The sequence below is a fragment of the Myotis yumanensis genome, unplaced genomic scaffold (genome assembly GCF_028538775.1).
Source record: "Myotis yumanensis isolate MYYU_CA2020_CCGP unplaced genomic scaffold, mMyoYum1.0.hap1 SCAF_1, whole genome shotgun sequence".
In the NCBI taxonomy this organism is placed as follows: Eukaryota; Metazoa; Chordata; class Mammalia; order Chiroptera; family Vespertilionidae; genus Myotis; species Myotis yumanensis.
In genome coordinates this window covers 66,516,692-66,536,588 of record NW_027223752.1, presented here as the reverse complement: position 1 = coordinate 66,536,588, position 19,897 = coordinate 66,516,692, and the positions used below count along the sequence as shown (strand labels likewise).

The 19,897-nt window shown below is 38.1% G+C and overlaps 1 protein-coding gene across 7 annotated transcripts in view; it reads left to right on the top strand.

Moving 5' to 3' along the window:
* The window catches only part of SEMA6D (semaphorin 6D), a 563,670-nt gene that overhangs the window by 194,795 nt on the left and 348,978 nt on the right, over positions 1 to 19,897 (top strand). For all 7 annotated transcript variants that reach the window (XM_070423454.1, XM_070423474.1, XM_070423470.1 and 4 more), the window contains exon 2: positions 4,118 to 4,198. The gene's annotated coding sequence lies outside the window, so the exon portion shown is untranslated. The remainder of the gene's footprint in view (positions 1 to 4,117; positions 4,199 to 19,897) is intronic.

Below are 19,897 nucleotides of genomic sequence, written 5' to 3'. Positions count from 1 at the left end.
AGGAACAACAGATGCCTTCACCCACCAAGTCCAACCCCTGTGCACCTTTTGGTGTGAAAAGCTTGGAAGTGTCTCATATGTGCATGAGGTGGACAGTATTTGGAAATAAAGAATGGAAGGTCCTATCTTCTCTTCAGTAGTGGGGTACACAAGGTGGGAATCTGCAGCTTTTTACATTTTACAACTACTGCTTTGTTACTCCTGGAGCTTAAAGATTTAACATGATTGCCAAAACCCCTCTGATTGAAAACCAGCCAGAAGCTCAGATTCTTGCAGATTCTGTCAGTCTTCATCGTTCTCATTCCTTCAAAGCAGGCACTCTCAGACCTGTCACCATCCTTTCTGCCCCTTAGGAGGGGAAGGATTATGGGTCTCAGAAGTAGGCAGTGGGTTAGCCCTTGACCAAGTTATCTGGGACCTACTGTTTATCATTGGGGCTGCCCAAGTCTCCTTTTGCAATAAATTTCAACACTTTTCCATGTGGAAGTAGAGGGGGCTAGGGGATAAGAGTTACCTTTGGCATAGTCTGGCCTCCTCAGACAGAGTTGGGTTAGAACTCTATTCCTACCGATTACCCTGTGTAGCTATTCGACCTGGTTTAAATTATTTATCCCTTCTGAGACTTGCTTACTGCATCTGTAAATGGGAATAACAATATATCCACAGAGCAAAATTTTTCTGCGAATTACATTAAATAATGTATTTAAATATCTTATGAAGAACATATCATAGAGCAAAATTTAAACACAAATGTACTTTCTTGTTCTTTCCCTTTGATTTGTAATAATTCATTAACAATTACTGTGCAACTTTCTAGCCCACTCTTTCCTTATCTAAAAGGTAAAGTTAAACTCAATGATTTATAAGGCCCGTGGGTCTAGAATCCCTGCACTTCAGGTGATATAAGAGAAATAAATAGGTTGCTCTGCACACTCTTAGGTCGGTGGGATAGAGTCTTAGAGGGAGATTGGGAAGAGAGGATTTGATCTAGCTGTTATTGGATAAGTAGGATTTTGATAAGTAAGGATTGCTAGGATGAGGAAAGACATACAGAGTCTAATGCTTTATTAGGTTTCATGAAAGTTGTTTGGATAAACTGATTCACAGTAAGATAATGGAGATCTGTGAGCTGTGTTTGCAAATTGGAAAGAGAGCCAAGCAAGGGCAGCATGAGCTCCTCTCTTGGGGAAGTGGTGGACCCCGTGCCTGGCGCCCTCGGGCACACAGGCAGGGATGCAGCAGGCTTTCCAGGAGGCCCTCGTTCCCCCTGGACAGCAGCCCACATGAGAGCAAGGACACAGCCCCTTGCCGCCAGGCGTCCTTGCTGAACGTTGAACTTCGGATGAGTAAGTGAGTATCACTGCTGCACCTAAAATATTAATGTCTGAGTGTGGAGTAGGATCCAGGAGAAGAGAACCTAGTGATCTTTTTATAACAGCAATTCTCTTGGAACACTTCCCCAAGATACCCCAGAGTACTTTTGCAAATGCTGATTATTTTTTTAAAGCTTTAGACAGCTTTTTCTTGCCTGTCGTACAGCTGTGAGTGTGGGAGCGCAGTTCTCTGGGGACTGGAGCATATGTTTTCTCCCTGAGAAAATCTGGGAGCGAACCCCAGAGGACACATCGTCCCCCTCTCCCGGCCAAAAAAGGAAAATTTCGTGTGAAAAACTCCCTCGGTCAATGAGTAAAACTGTAGGCTGAGAATAGAGCTTTACAAACTTTTTTGTGTGTTGGAATGGAGACTGGGTTAATGTATGAGTCAGGAATCTTTTTTTTAATATATTTTATTGATTTTTTACAGAGAGGAAGGGAGAGAGATAGAGAGTTAGAAACATCGATGAGAGAGAAACATCGACCAGCTGCCTCCTGCACATCTCCTACTGGGGATGTGCCCGCAACCCAGGTACATGCCCTTGACCGGAATCGAACCTGGGACCTTTCAGTCCGCAGGCCGACGCTCTATCCACTAAGCCAAACCGGTTTGAGTCAGGAATCTTCTGTTAAGTTTTTGATCTCTCATCGTAAGTATTGTATCATAAGCTCTCTGGGCTTCATCTTCTCCCCCATAAACAAGGAGAGTGGGCCAATGGACGTGGCAAGATACCCTCTAACTTGATGCTTCCAGTGTATTGTTATTTCCAATAAACTGGAAGAATATTAATATCTTAAAAAGAAACAATTTCATGTGATGGAATATGTGCTGCCAAATTCCAAAGTTATTTTGGTTTATTAGCTTCATTTGTGTAGAAAGCATCTCAATACAACTGGAACAAGTTTGGGTTTGCTGGTATATCTGTCCCTCCAAATAAGTCTTACTCACCTGCTTTGATGATGGAAGTTTTTGATTGTTTAAAAGCAAGTTACCCCTTTAAATATCACGGCTGTTGTTCCTCTAACATGTACTCTGCTAAAGTCAGTGCTTGACTTATGTCACCTGTAAGCCATATAACACCAGCAGGGGCTGGCTAAACAGAAAATGATTTCTCATTAACTGAGTCTGAAGGTGACCTCTACTAATTTAGTTCTTGACTTGACTCTTTGAGCTAGGTACAATAGAATGAAGGCTCTTCTCTCCTTGAATATATATAGCTGGGAACCCCATCCTAGTTCTACTCATTTAGAATCTTTAGGATGTAAAAAGAACCTGTAAAAAGAAGCTGTCTTATTTTTACTAACTCTCCAAATACTTTTGGATACTCACATTTGAGAATCGTTTTCCTCAGTATGTGCCAAAATATTTTCAGCCTTTAATAATACTAATTTAATAAGAACTCTATCCTAAATGACTCTTTTCCCTTTTAATGTTAAGGTAATGCATAGTTCAGAAAACATGTTTAAAAAACATAACTGTGCTATGCTAAAGGTAGGCACTGTGTATGGTACATAGACTCCTCTGTGGCTTTTGTTTTAAGTAGTGTCTTTAGTAAATATTTTCTTATTTTTATATTTACAATTGCATGTATTCTTGCCATTGAAGAACTATTCTCATCGATTAGTTTTGTTTTTTTAAATATAAAAATATCAAGTGTATTATTTGAATAAGTATTTTAGCAAATGGTGAATATAAAACATATCTCCTCTTTAGCATCAAAGAAGCCAACACACACATTCATATACATGTAGAACAAAAACCCATATAAGAATTACTAAGTCTGACATTTTCTAACTTTAAAACACCTTAGATCTGAAATGAATAAATAAATGAAAAGGTGAATGGACATCAGGTGAATGGACATCTGTTACTTGGACCAAGCTACTGACTTACTCAGATGCTGTTGAAAACGGATGTCCCTGGCACCCTCCTACCTGTGAATGACCCAGGACCCCAGACTGCGCCCGAATAATGCCGAGGAGGCTGAGTGTTGCAGGTCTGGTTAGGCCGCGGGGACTGTCTATTCCTGATCTTAGGCTTCTCTGACTGTTTCCCAGGCACCTTCAGGGAGCTCCTGGGGATAACCATTGAGCGACGTTTTACCTTCCTATCTTCAGGTTTTGAAGTCTTGAGTTCCTCATTTGGCTCACATCCCTTGTGTGTCTACTCTGCTGCTTCTGGGTTCAGACCCCTCTCTTCTAGTAGCAAGATCAGCCCATTCCAGCCTCAAAGCTTCATCCCACGAGCAATAGAGAGAACTGGGAAGCTTCCCTTGAGAAGGCATATAGGGTATCCTTGGGGTCCTGTACTAACTCAGATGTGACGTTCAGTCAGAGCCCAGGTGCCCTGGACTGTCCGATGCTTGGCCATAGAACGCCCACAGACCTTTCAGTCATGTAACTAGTGCTTCATTAGGATTGGGTTTGTTCCTTTTTATCCACAGAGACTATGTCTCTATTGCAGTTTATTTAAAGTGCCCGTGCAGTGCACCGTTATTCATCCAGCTTGTATTCATGAATGGCTTGTTCTCAATAGGAACATTCAGATGGAGATCAATAATCAGTCTCTTAGTTAGGGCAAGAAAAAAATCCATGGATGCATTCAGCTGTGTTTAAGAGGTCTTATCATTAAAGCAGCAGCAGGTATTCATAAACCACGCTTGCCGGCGGGGCTGGGCATGCAGGATTAAAACAATCGTTCATCAGGCTCTGTCTCATGAATGTTTTCCTTTGACTTTTGGCAGGATCTCCAACCTGGACATATGCCAGTTGACATGGGAACACTGAGGCCAGCAATTTAAGGATTTTCACATTCACTTGCAGTGGTAAGATTTAAAGATATAACAATGAAGGACATTAAATATTACTAGATTCTAGCTTTTTGCAGTAGATATGAAACTGAAGCTGTTTAGGCATAATATTTTTAGACCCATACAGATCTCTATTCAATTATTTTGCAAAGCTACAGTAAACACAAGAAAAATCTATAATTCATAAAAATTGAATTTAGTATTGTTGGGATCAGTGAAAATAGGAAAACTAAGTAATATCAAGATTTTTATATTTCTGCACTATTGGACCAAGTGGGGGAAATGGTTTCCATTTTGAACAATGAAAGTGTTTCTCTTCAGAAGAGAGGTAAATATTAGAACATGAAGAGGCACAAAATGTAAAATCAGTGGGGAGAAAAGAAGGGAAGCAGTTCTGTTTTCAATATGTTAAGGGGCAGTCATGCTCTTAATGTGGACCCAGAGATTGGGTTCCTAAATGAAGCAAATCTGTAGTCAATTAAGAGGTTGCATAAAAATGAAGAACACCAGATGCTTAAGGTATGGTGATACACTGGACCCTCGCAGTTATCAGAGGCACAACCATATGATGTTTTTTAAAAAAGAGTCATAATGGTGAAGATGGTAGCAGATGGATAGCAAATTGTGCTCCTGGAAGATGGTTTTGAAAAGAAAGGTTTTCCCCTCTATATGTGTGTATTTATTTACATACATATAGGGTGGGGCAGAAGTAGGTTTACCATTGTTAGTACACAAAACACAGAGTTTATTCTTGCATTATTATTTATTAACTATTATATTATTATCCATAGGAACAACTGTAAACCTATTTTTGCCCCAACCTGTATGCATGCACACACACACATCTCTTAGATCTGAGACCAAGATCTATTACTGAGAAAAGTAATAATTATCATTCTGTTTCTTCTGGAAGAAAACAGAGTCACTGGACACATTCCCAATATGAAATAGAAAATGAGCCATGATGTGGTTAATTGGAGCACCTAGGCTTTGGGTAGATTTTTTGGCCCCTGAATTTTTGAACTTAATAGATTAAATTCAATAATAATATCGATCCCATCCCCAACTTCAAGTTGGACCGGATCTTCATAGGTTGAGACTATGTTCAGCACATTCAATTCTCTAAGGGCTACCATTTCAGGACATTTTTTACATATGCTTTGGTCCCCATTTTCAGGGGCCTTGGAGCAGATTCATGCTTCACAAAATGTGGCTTTTAGCCAACATATTTGTCCATTTTTGTATACCAGAAATGGCTTCATATCTGTGAATTTTCAAAGGATATCTTTTTGGCAACTCAGCATTCATATTTAGTCTTCTAAATATATTCCTCTCAATTCACCCAGCTGCTTTATCCTGTTATATTATTGTGGTAACTTTTAGTTTAACAGCTTGTAGTCACATAATCTATTTATGGAACAATGGAAGAATGATTGTGAAATAGCCTGGAAGATGCATTACTTAAACCAATGCCTGCAGCTGACAGTACAACTTCACACTTTGGTACATATAAAAGTAAATGAATGAACCATTATGTTTTCTTTTATCTCAATAGCACATTCCTCTTAAAAATTAAATTGCTTTGCACTTGAGTTTTATTTCATGCTTTAGATGTGCTTTCTAGGAACTACCACTAAACTCTAGTTCCCATACATAAGTCATGGTTTTTCATATGTGCATGGAATTCAAGATAACATCCTAATTAGAGAGTCATTAAATCTCAGATATCAGAAGGGCCACCATTAAACTGAATCGGGCTTTTTTAAAACCTCAAGGCTGAGCAATTTGAGGAGGAAAAAAAAAGTAAGAGGAACATGCATACAATTGGCCTTAATGAAACCACAAACCTCTGGTGCTCTAATAACTCACTCCTGGCCCACAGAAGTCGTAGTTTCGTCTGAACGCTGTATATTAAATTATGCTTTTTGTTATCAAGAGTGAAACCCTCCCAAAGAAACTCAGTAGATTGTGCTAAACTGATTTGTATCATTTGAAATATGAAGAGATTTCCTTGAAACTAGCCTCAGAGCTTCTAATCTCTAGAAAATCAACACTGAATTTTTTGCCACTTCTGCAATATGAAGCACTCTGTTGACCAGATAGGCTTGTTTGAGAAAGAATACATTGATGCTAGTGGCATAAGAGAAAGAGCAATGATTTAGGAGTCAGTGTACCTAAATCTTAATCCTAACAACATAGCTATCCTAGCTAGAGAAGCTCCCCCTGCCCCCGCCTTTTTTTTTTTTTTTTTTTTACCTCTGAGATCTTACTTAGTTAACAGCTGGGCCTTAATTTTCTTTTTCTATTTTATTTCTTTTTAATTTTTTAAAATCTTTATTGTTAAAAGTATTGCACATGTCCCCCTTTTTCCCATGGACCCTTTCTAGCCTGCCTCTGCCCCTGCCCCAAGCCTTTACCACCTTATTGTCTGTGTCTATGGGATATATATATATATATATATATATATATATTTTTTTTTTTTTTTGGTTGATCATTCCCACCCATCCACCCTCCCCCACCTTCCCTTTGATATTCTACATTAGTTTTCAATCTGTAAAATGAGGTTAATAGTCACTTTACTCCTCTGTAGACTTCTCCAAAGATAAAGTAATAAACAGGAAACACTTTGAGGAACTTAAAATTACTACACAGAATTTAGTTCTGCTAGAAAGTTGATTTCTTATTAATAGTACTTGTCTTATTTGAAAGTTATGTCAAAAAAGCATCTTCATAGGTGTCTTGACATTGAAAAAAAAGCTGACAGTGCTCTGAGCTTTAATGTACTAGGTTTTTCTCTTTAAATTATGATAACACCAAAAGTCAATTGTTATAATGGTCTCTGACCTGTATCTGAACTTCTCTCTGGTGTTTATATTTCCAAATTTCCGTGTCCTAAAATTTATCCAAAAGGAGAGCAGGGGAGAGAATGGAAGAAATGTTTACAATATAATCCCTGTCAGCAGGACTGGAAAGGAAGTGTCTCTGGGGTTGATCCTTGCAGTGAATCACCCTTTCTCAGACTTCCCTCCCTCCCTCTAATTCTTATCTTCCTCTCCACCCCCTCCAGTCTCCTTTCTCCTCTCCTTCACACCTCAGACAGTCCTTTACTTGTTTACAATCCATTTTTTTTTCTAGCTATTGACCAACAGCCCTCTGCTTCCATAAATCCTGCTTTAAGTGTTTGATCTCTAAGACAAATACACCCCCCATCGCCCTGAGTTTACTGTCTAACTCTGTTTCATTACAACTGTTGCAGGCAATCAATATGAATTTGAAGGAGGGTGGGATGTCTTGGGCCCAAAAGACACAATTTTCATGAGCATACCATAGTCCTTGTCTTTGCAAAGAACTGTGGATCACATGCCCTCTAAGAATAAAGCCATAACTGTTGGAAAACATTACTCAGATAATAAACAGGAAATTCCAATACATGTTATAGAAAATCTTCCAGAGCTCCTGGTTCATATACTAATGTTAAAAGCAATCAAGGACTATGAATAATAAATGAAGTTAAACGTAGCAGTCCAAATTTTTATTCAAAGTGCTAGAGAAGAACGTTAACATAATGAGTATGGGTCAGAGAAACTGGATGATAAATGAAATAGCAACCAAAAGTATCATCATTTGAGTTTTTTTAGGGATAAAATCTGAACACCATCCAAAGTTCACCATTACAGAGATGCTTACCTATGTGCACTAACTACATCCTCTTCCCTGGCCCCAAGATCCCCAGCTCCATGGAAGCATTATTTGTACTTTTTTTGACTAATAAAATTCGCCCTCAGTTCTAACAATTTATTCTCCCAAGAGAACAAAAGAAACGAATGGTCTCTTCAAATCCAAGTCTGGTTCATTTTGTCCTCAAGTTAGAACCTAGCTGAAATTTTCAGGTCACGATATTCTGAAATGTCTCTGGGAGAGTAACCAAATAAAATTAAGATATAGGAATAAAATTAAATATAGAAAATATTATCCCAGAATATTCCATCCAGATTCCCACGTGTTTCTAACTGACCCAATTAGCCTGAAAATTGTAGCTTTAAATCATCATAGCAGACAATACTATTAACAACTCAATGAGCCAATTTTCTTGGGCTCTGTCTGATCTGGACACTTCTATTATTTCCAGTGTTCCCAACTCAAAAGATATTTTTTCTCTTTTTAATAATTGGTCTCTACTTCTCTCAAAGTCAAAATTGAGGTGAAACATAATTAGCAAAGAGGGCTCCTTAAAATCCTTCCCAGTGGGGAGACCATGAAATGATGGAAATTGATGGAAACTCAAGTAGGGTCTCTAAACTCTCAGCTACTTTCAATAGCATTTCACTGAAGCTCAGAAAACTGAAAGTATTTTGTATTCCAGTCACCCACTATCACTCTGTAGCTGATCAAAATAACCCATGACTAATAACAGGAACCAGAGAACCACCATATCAGCAGTGGTCCCATCGATCACTCAGACATTTTTGGTGTAACAAAGTCAAAAGTGAATTTTCATCTGTTATTTTCAAGTTTTGCATCTAACAAAATGTCATTAGAGCACAGTGACTTATAGAAAATTGGGATAGATTGAAAGCCTCTGATAAAAGGAAATGTTTACATCACTGAAGGATTTTACTGAATCGAGTGGGGAGGAGAGAAATAGTTTTTAATAATGTGTCCTCTGGTGTCTTATCAACCATCTGCAAAAAATATAATTAACTATGTAAAGATATATGTTATAAAAATAATTGTAAACACACAAATATCCTCAAAAAAAATAAATATTGTTTTGGGGGGAGTGTAGAGGGCAAGGAGAGATTAGAAACATAAGTTGTGTGAGTATACTGTGATTTCTTCCTAATATAGGCAAAAAGACATGTTCTGACAGCCCATCCCTTGGTCATGCATGTCAGCGTTTAGACTCTAGGTGCTTATATGGTGTGTGTGTTTGGGAAAAGGGGAGATGAATGTCTGAGAAAGTAACAAGTAAATATCATCAAAAATGAAACTTTTACAGGTTCCCTGAAAAAGCATGATCAACCAAATATCTCTTTCGTCGAGGAGTGACAATTATTGCTAAGATTAAATATATTTATTTTAGAATTGTTCAAGGGTTTGCTTTAATTCTTGATGTTTTTGTGTTGCTCAGTGAGCTATATTGTTCTGTTGTCATGGCACCATCATGACTATGATTGTATATTAGGATCCCTCTGAAATCCTGATTTCATAAACAGGAGATCTCATAGTAAAAATAGACATGTCTAAATATTCTTTTTCCATCTGAAAAATAAAACTTTCTGTCTTCTCCTTCTGGTCATTCATATACCCATTTATTTGTTGACTCATTCATTGAACAAATATTTATTTATTGCCTACTGGGCATTGTTAGGCATTATTTTGTGTACTGGTGGATACAGAAGTAAACACAACAGATAAAAATTCTTGCCTTCATGGATTACCTGCTAGTGGAGGAGATGAGCAATGAGCAAGACACAAATCTAAAGGATTTAGTGTTTGTATGCTTTATATACCCATGTGTATTTTATATATAGATGAGTGCTAAAGAGAAAAAAATAGAGAAAGAGATATGAAATGTCACAGAGTCGGGGGGTTGGATTTTGGATAGTAGCCTAGTAAAACTTTCTATGTCAAAAACTTTTGAAAAAAGGCTTGAAGGAAATGAGGCAGCAAGCCATGCAGATATACCTGGGGAAGAGTTTTCTAGGCTGTGAGAACAATAAGAGAGGTAGTAGGACATGAGGTCAGAGAGGCAATGGGGAGCCAGATCATATAGAGCCCTGATGCCATAGGAAGCATGGCTCTTACCTCAGGGATTATTCTAGCTGTCATGTTCAGAGTGGACTCTGGAGGTTGAATATGGGAAGGGAAGGGAAGGCATAAGTGGAAAGACCACGTAGGAGCATGCTGCAATAATTCTGGTAAGAGAGGAGAGAATAAAGTCTTCTGCGTAAATGGAGGGGCTGACCTTGACTATGAGCATAGAGAACTTATTCATAGAAACAGGAGAGATAGGTAGAGGTGGGCAGATATGATAGTGAAACCATGTGAAAGTTCTTTTGATTAACTATGAATGTCAGTTATATTAGGCAACTTGAGTATAGGTATTGAGTGGTTGTTTGTTTGACTTTAGTGAGGACTATGGTTTCACAAGGAAAGTTCACCAAGGCAAAACAGAAGTTAGGATAGTATTGCAATGATTATCTATGGGACTTATTAGGTGGAAAGGAGGCAAGAGAGGATATCATGGGGGAGATATCTGAGGGACGCTGAAAGAGTGGATTGTAGGTCCTGGTGAAGTTGCAGAGTTCTATGATTTGGGGTTAGAAGGAACAGATAGGAAAGATAAGAAGTCATGACCAAAGAAAAGAAGATGGAATTGAGATTTTGCAGGGACTGAGGTTATTGGTAACAAGAGGGTCTAAAGAACAACTATGGATGTGAGTGGCTCAGGAATGATGACTGATGAAATATTTGGAAGAGAGGAAGTCCAGGAACTGAGAGACTTAGATTTTGGGAGGATCATCCCATTGGGTATGGAAATGACTAAACATTAAATAGGAGTAGTATTAGAGAGAGTGGTTATGCGCTAGACACCAGAATCTTCAATTAACTGAGGGGCACTGAACTTGAGAATGGTGGAAGAAGCAACTATTAGAGGGTGGTATAGCCCAGTGATGGCGAACCTTTTGAGCTCTGCGTGTCAGCATTTTGAAAAACCCTAACTTAACTCTGGTGCCGTGTCACATAGAGAAATTTTTTTATATTTGCAACCATAGTAAAACAAAGATTTATATTTTTGATATTTATTTTATATATTTAAATGCCATTTAACAAAGAAAGATCAACCAAAAAATGAGTTCGTGTGTCACCTCTGACACACGTGTCATAGGTTCGCCATCACTGGTATAGCCTGATGACATAGAGGAAAAGCTGGGATTTTGTAGAGGAAGAAGGAAGAAAGGAATGGACACAGTAATGAGGGGCAAGAAGGATATCTACCATACTTTCAGGCTCCTTGGTAATAGGGATCTATGAGAGAAAAGCTACATGTTGGAAAGGTTTCTGTAGAATCTGTGTTATCATGAAGAGCAAGGTTTCAAGTGAAAGGGAAGCTTCCAAAGGAAGTTGAGTGAACTTTCTGAGATTGATCTAAAGTGCCAGGGGGTATAGAGAAGGTGTTTTAGGGGACAGGGGGCCTTGGTCAGAATAAGTCATTAACAAAGTCCTGTGGATATTAGAGAAGAATAGACAAGAGATGACAGTGACATACAGAGCCTATCCTGATAGCCCTGCAGATGGTGGTGATGAGGCTGTGAGTGTTGTGGATAAGGAGAGTATTGAGTGCAAGATTCAAGGGTAGTGAGGGAGACCTTTCTAAGAACATGAAGAGTTCTGAGGTTCCTACTTGACTATTGCTGAGGAGACAGTTGTCCTTCGGAAGAGTGGTATGATTCAGAACACAGGGACACTCTCTTGATATGATCCAAACAGCGGCCTTTAGCAAGGTGGTCTTATACTGAGTGGGCTGGCTCCCTATGAACTCATCATTTTAGAACCCAATGGTTCATCTTTAATTGGAAGACACACTCCCCCCCCAAAAAAAATTGTGTATCAGCAGAGCATTGTTCTATTTGGCCCATCAGATACAGAGATATAGACTCAACTGTGGAACTCAATGCACTTTAACAGCCTTCTGTGATCTTTGCTCTAACTCCCACCAGCCTACTTTTGAACCTGTCTTCCTTTCCCTGTTCTTCTCCCCTGACCTGTTCCATTTCTTGATACATTAGGTAAATGAATATCTGCCCACAACACTGTGTCCCCCACTTTTTTTTAAAGTACTGATTTCTCTTATTCTGTGCATTCTCTGAAATACTGGTTCCCTTACAATTTTGCTTCTCTTGAGTGTCATGCATTCCGAACTAAGGGAAGGTTGTGCTTTGCACGTTCTAGTGCCCTTCTCCTTTGTCCTGACCTTCTGTCTTCGCAGAACTGACTTGGGAACTACAGCTGATTCATAAATGACTCAACTTTTCATCTTTCCATTGAAAACACTTCTATAACCAACATTGTTCTGGAAGGGATGGTAGTATCATACAGGTTTTGGAAGCACTGTAGATGGTCAGTCACTTTACGGGACTAAAATGCAAGTTGTAATTCAATATAAGTCCTCAAGCCCAATACCTGTGAAAAGTTAAGCTGTTTTCTGTTTGTGAATTTAGGAGCAGCTACTCAATTCTCTGAAATAATAAATCATAGACATATACAGTTTAAGACACAGACCCTCCGTACCATTGCGGTTATTATGAATTACAAAATTGCTCATTTCATTTTTTTCCTCCAATGTGGAAATATTGCAAGGAATTTAAAGTGTAATATTTTTGTACTTTTCATGGGAAACAAATGCTATGAGTCAGTGAAGAACACATGATTTAAATGAATGAACTTTTCTTAACAGCTAAAATTATTTGTTATTCATTCTCACCTGTACCGCTGGTTATTTCTGTATTCCCCACTCCAATAGAAGATTCAATCTTCATGTTATATTCCTCAATCTCGCTTAATGCTTTCCACCACCTGCACTTTGTGAGGCGCAGCGTGATAGCGGGAAGAGCATGGGATGTGGCATAAAAGGGCTGGTGTTTAAATTCTGGCTTTGCTACTTACCAGTTATGCAATGATGAGGAAGTTGTATGAGTGCTATTATTCTCTGTTTTATTATCACAGGGTTGTGGTGTTAACTGCTCTAAGATATTTAAAAGTGCTCAGCACACTACAACTTAAAAATAGTAGGTGCTTTGTTTATCATCTCAGCCTTGGTTTCAGCCTCAGGTGCTTGGTTAGTTTTCCTGTTTTGTGTTTCTCTGGCCTCCTCTATTGTTTACTCCTCTTTAAGCATTTTTGCCTTTGCACTCCACTTGACCTGTGAGTGTGTGTCCTGTAGATTGTCTTTGTGGCTGGAAAGGGGAGGTGTTTGGAATCCCTCTTTTAGATAAGGAGGATCTGAAGGAAAGGTGCTAATGACATGTATGACAAAACCAAATATTTATGGGGAAGAAGGGAAAGATAGCATCATGGGAATCTGAGTGTCAGCTGATGGTATAAAATTTTCATAAGTCAAACTTCTAGCAATGCCCACAGTATATAGAACTACCACGGGGAGAAAATCTGCCAAAGAACATTGACTATCTTTTCTAGAATCTGTTAATCCATCAATGTAATAAAATAAAATTACATTATTTTATATTATTACTAGAGGCCCAGTGAACAAAATTCATGCACTGGGGGAAGGGGTCCCTCAGCCTGGCTGTGCCCTCTCACAGTCTGGGACCCCTCGGGGGATGTCCGACTGCCAGTAAGGAGTGGGACCCCTCGCTCCTTACCACCCGCCTGCTCACTGTTCCTTAATGCTCAGCTTGCTGCTCCTTAGCGCTGCTGCTGCGGAAGCAGGAGAGGCTCCCGCCATTGCCACTGTGCTCACCAGCCGTGAGCCCAGCTTCTGGCTGAGCGGCACTACCCCTGTGGAAGCACCTGACCACCAGGCGGCAGCTTCTTCATTGAGTGTCTGCCCCCTGGTGGTCAGTGCACATCATAGCAACTGGTTGTTGTGCTGGTCAGTCAATTTGCATATTAAGCTTTTATTATATAGGATAGATGTGTAATTTTATGATATGTATTTTATTTCCTAACATTTCTTCAGCATGTAGGCCTAGCACAGAATTAAGAAGACTGTTTAAGAATGTTAAAGGACTAGGAAGATAGAAACAGATCAATGAGCAGATAGAACTCAGCACCACAATATTCACAATATTGAAGGGGGTCAGTATTTTGATTATTTCTTTAAAGAATGAAAAACAAAAGGCAGGTGATTTGAAATGAACAGTTTCCTGTTTTGACCCTTTTCCCCCTGCGTATTGTTAGAGTCTTCAATCATGCATCACTGAATTAAAAACTAACCCTAGTAGTCACCATCCATAATGTGTGATGAAACAGAAGAGATTGTTGAACAGACATGTTTACAAGCTCAGTTTCTGACTGATACTGTATTTTTGCAACAATTGGGTATCCTGTGTCATTAAAATAGCAGGGAGAAAAAGAGAACATATTCTACCTAACTGCGTGTCTTTGGTCATCTTATCACTCTCCATTAGAGGCTTTATCCAACTTTTATGTTCAGACTTTATTATATGTTTTCTGGTACTAGGAGAAACTTCAACGAGGACATGATGAATGTCTATATCAAATTAGATACCCCTTCCCTTTTTAGCTAAATTCATTTAAATTTAATTTTGTAATTTTACTTCACTGAACCATCTGACTCCAGATGTTGGATGCACTTGTTCTTGTTTCTTTTCCCACATAATTGTACCTGTAAAAGATTTATAGCTGCAGGAGACATTGTGGAACCTATTAGAGCATTTTAGGCATATGTTTCATGGATGACTGGTAACTTGAGCAATTAGCATCCTAAAATGTTGTTCTGTTCCCCCAGAATGTTTTTAATGGGATAAGCTACTTTTATTAACTTGAACTTTAAACAAATAATCATCTTAAAGGAAATATTATCATCAAAATAACAGTTGAAAAGGAAGGCCAGCCCCCAAAGGAAATTGGTAAGAGTGAAAAGAAAAGACTATTGAACCAAAACAAAGACATGTAAATGAAAGGTGAGGATTGGCTTTTTTGCTAAAATAAGAGCTGTAAGTAGAGTTCCTGTTCCTTCTGATTGACTCTGCATCACTGTAGTGTGTGTTGTATTGTGTATATTAGAGAATGATGGGCCATACCGGTTGTGCTTGGGGAACATTGAAATCTGGCTTTCAGTGATAGAACTCATAAAAGAGAACCACCCAAGCAGCTCCTACTTTGTAGGAGAGCGAAGATGGAGGTTCTCATAAGAGTGTTTGTGTATTTAAGAAACATATAGCTACCTTGGGGCCTAGAACTCACTCTTACTCCATTGATAAACTATCTTACCATCACCTCCTGTCAGGCATTCTTAAAACAACAAAAAAGATTACTTCTAATTAGCCTTTCTTGTTACAAGAATTATTTGAATGCTTAACATCTTTCTGAATCTGACTTCTTGTTTTCTTAGGCAAAGCACATCTAATAACATACTTGATAGCTCACCTGGGGCCTTGTCTAATGAAATTCCTAGTCATCATCAAAATAACATATAGTACTACAACTAAACCCTTAGATGACATGCTAAAGAAAAATAGCAACTATAAATCCAAAGGATAAAGGAATCCATTTTTTTCTCTCAAGTGAGAAATTATATTTCATGTGTTTGATATACTATAGTGTGTCTTGATGTATATGAAATAGTCACCACTGCAGTAAACCAATTATACTATGATTTTCCCCCAGACTTAAGGGATTCAGCAAGTAAGCTCTAACTCTATTCTTTCACAGTCTTGCTTTGCCAGGACAAGTATTTGTGTGTACTTTTAAGATGGGAATTGTGTAAAAATGACTAGTGTATGACATTATTGTTTCTATGAATTTTTGTTGTTTTGAGTACTAAATAAGACTAAAATATTTTAAAAATAACACCAACCTTTAGAATTGGACAATAGTTGAGTATCCATAATTGAAAGGCAAGGAACTCACAGTCTCTACTGGTTTCTATCATAACAAGACAAGCTCACAGAATGATTCTATGATTCACAGAATTTTTCAACTTTACTAAAATTTAAATAGAAAATTATGAAGGCCTAGACAGGGAAATAATATCTGAAGCAGCAAGTTGCACTGAGTATTGGTAGAATATTATTAAATTGTGATGTTACTCAATTGTGAGTTACTCTCTAAACAAATACATTGGGTAACATCACAATTGTACTAACTAGGAAAGTACACTAAAAACATCCCATGAACAGTGCTTAGTGACCATTTGCCAGTACCTTTAATTCTTGCTGGGAATTAATAATATATATCTACCATGGAAATAAAAATAAAAGAATTTAAAATATACATGCAGCTTAAAATAGGTAGGCATTGCCCTGGCCAGGGAGCTTAATTGTTTAAAACATCATCCAGATATACTAAGGTTGTGAGTTCGATCACGGTCAGGGCACAAACAAGAATCAACCAATGAATGCACAAATAAGTGGAACAACAAAATTTGATGTTTTTTTTCTCTCTCTCCACACCCACCCACCTCTCCCTTCCTCTCTTTCCAAAATCAATTAACAAATAATAATTTAAAGAATAAAGTAAAATAAATCTTGTATTTTAAATAATAGAAAAAAAGGAGCCCAGTTGGTGTTGCTCAATGGTTGAGCATTGACCTATGAATCAGGAGGTCACAGATCAAGCCTGGAATGGGGGCTTGATCCCAATAGGGAGCGTGCAGGAGGAGCCAATCAATGATTCTCTCATCATTGATGTTTCTATCTATCTCTCCCTCTCCCTTCTTCTCTGAAATAAATAAAAACATATTTGGAAAAAAAAGAAAATTAGTTTTGAAAAATGCAGTGTGCTTTCAATTGCTCCTATAGATCATTCATAATGAAATAAAACAAATGTTAATGAAATAAAAACTTTGCCTACCATAAGTCTTGCTTAAATTAGAACCTATCAGTGTATAATTACTTGGAAAATATGTTCAGTGCACATGTCTATGACACTATCTCTTTACTCTACTTAAAAAAATATTTATTCATCTATTCACTCACTGATCATGTACTGAATAGTACTGGGGGCAAGGCAAGTGGTGGAGCTTGAGAAACCTGAAATTAAAATCAGAGCCGAATCTACTGACAAGGAGCTTTTATTTGAATAGGAGAGAGAGGAGCCCATAAACAGTTATACAAGAAATGACAAATCTTATAGAAGAGGTCAAGATGAAATGTTAGTGCCTCTTTATTCTTACTAAGGCCATTTTCTAAGTAAAAAGATTACTGTAAGCGAACTCTTTCAACACAGGCACCAGTTCTTTAAAATTTTATTTGCATAAGAGAGATACCCTGCAACAATACTGGTCAATGTTAAACCTTCTCACACTTTGGGAAATTGTTACCAACACTACATTATGTAGGTAGAATCAATCAAAATACGATGTATGAATTCTACCTTTAACATCTAAACTGGCTTATGAGACCAATAGGCTATTTATTAGAGGACTCCCTTAAAATGAGCGCTAATTCTTTGTACTGTGCTTTAGTCCTTTTACTGCTTGGAATACTACTGTTGTGGTGTGATATCCCTCATCCTCTCCTTGAATGCAGCAGGAATTCATTTCACTGGACTTACGTGGTAAAGGGACCTTTTGCTTCCACTTCCAAGTTTTCACAGAATCCAAGGACACTTTGGGGGCTTCTCTTCAGTGCATAACCTAAAGTCTCCCTTCTAATTTCCCAGCCCAATAAACACCTGTTCTAATTACTTTTAATCAGTCTCTGCTGGAGATTTTTGTGTGCTACTGGCTATGGGCAGGTGTTTCATAATAATTGGGGGAAATAACCTATTAGAGATTCCTTATTTGTGCTATTATGTACTAATAAATGCTACTTTATCTACTTGCCTCATCCCTTGAAGGCCTTCCTGCATTTTTTTGCTAGGGCCCCAAATTCCAGAAAAATAAACACACAATTTTGTATTACCTAGGACCCGAGATAGCTTAGTGAAAAGGTCTTAATTGTTATTTTTTCTGTTACTTGATATTTCTGTTTAATGGTGCCCCATTTTACACACAAGCCTGCAGAGCTTCTGATGCAAAGGAAAACACAGTGAATTCAGTCTTGATCATCAGTACCCAGCATGGAAGTATTTGGAGTAATTGAATAAATTCTATTCCGATCCTGTCATGTGGGACACATGAGGATGTGGTCTTTATGTCGAGAAAGATAGAGCCTTAGGACCACTGCTGGCAAAATCTTTTTTTCCCAAGGGTTTCTAGTTAAAAGGGATGAAAATACAGAAGGAAATATTTGAAGATAGATTTTGGTCTTTTCTTAGCATTTTCTTTAACATATAAAAGCACATCCCTGGTGTGTAATTCCTACAGGGTATAGAGACTCAAATTATTTCTTTCACACACATATATAATACCAAATATATTTTTTTTTTGCCAAATGGAGCCCAACGCTTGCAAGGACTAGTTTCAAATTCGTTTTGTAATATCCTAAGGGCTGCTGTGATTCCTATTCTTGTTACCATTGTGGTAACCAAATGCATAAATTGCATAGTTTTTTTTTCCTGCCAGATGCAAGTCATAAATCTGAAGGAAATTTTTCTGTTAAAAAGACATAATGATCATTTTACTGATAGGGTTTAAATGGTGGAAATCACATGCTTCTTTATATGGGTTAAGCTATTGTAAAAAGAAATTAGTAAATCAGGTACCAAATGTGATCTCAAATGCCAGAAAGTATAATAAAACAAGTTGCATTTTCTTTTGTGATCTCATTGAAGTAAGATCCATTTTCAGTGGTAGCATCATTTCCTTCAAATTAAAGGCATGCCATTGCCAGTATCTACAATATGAAATACTTCAGTAGGGAGACGAGGCATGGGTGGAGATCAGTATTGCCCCCAGTGAATGTCCTGGGACACAAGTCTCAGGAGATGCTGCTCAACATAATGATCCCTTGGTCATATAAGTTTGAGAAATACTGCACACACACACACATCTGTTGTGTTCTTCATGCTCCCACAGTTTAGTGGGTCTGGGAAGTGCTGCACACTCACATAGAATCACAGTGTGCAGCTATGCAAGTGGCAGGCTCGACCCTCTGAGAAATATTGCCTCTTAACATTTTTAAACCTAGCAGTTTCCAAACTTATTAGATTCCTTTTCTTTCTGTCATATTTTATGACATGCCCTGGAATTATGGTTCTGTGGAAAACACTTTGGAAAACATTGTTCTCAGTGGTATTATCCTTTATGTATCATGAATGAATTTATTTTAAAAACAGGAGAACTATACAACTGAGAAAAGATGCTAGATGTGACATTAGAAAACCTATATTAGATTCCTGCCTGCTCTGTGCTAAATAATATGACCTTGGGGTATCATTGCTGTGAAATGGGAATAGTGTTATATCTAACTTACAGGGGGCTATTGGATCCAAATTCTCTCATTTATAGTATTATTAGTTAATGAAACACTCATTTATGTCATTATTATTATTATTACTATCAGCAGCAGTGTCATCATCATTATTATTAACTCTGAGAGCTGTGCCTCAGAAGTAATAAGGAAAATTTTCCTTATCCTACTAGAGCCCTTTGTGGTTTCCTAAACTTGCTTCCCAACCCTCTCTGAGGAGGCATATTTCTTGATAAGGCAACAGAACACTATCAATTGTGTACTGACCATAAGCACTTGGCTCTACAGGACACAACTGCCTGGGAAGGAATACAATGGGGCAGATGGTGCTCTTCTGAATCAACTTTTGTCCTATTGTGTGGCCAAGGCCACTGTGCTCGGTCTTGTCAAAGTCCATCAGTAACTAAAATGGTTCAAAAGTGCTTCTAAGAGAATTATTTTTAAAAACGTTTCTATTCTTGTCCATTGGAGTTTTAAAGCTCTCAGGTTTTTGTCACCAAGCCAGCTGACCTTCCTAATGGTTAGATAATACAAACAGTCTTGGGGTCTTAGTGGTAACTGAACGGACAGCCACAGAAAGTTTCTCTTTCTTTTTTGCACCTTCAAATGATATAATACAGCCAAAGCATCTTGTATGTTGGCTTGGAGCCCA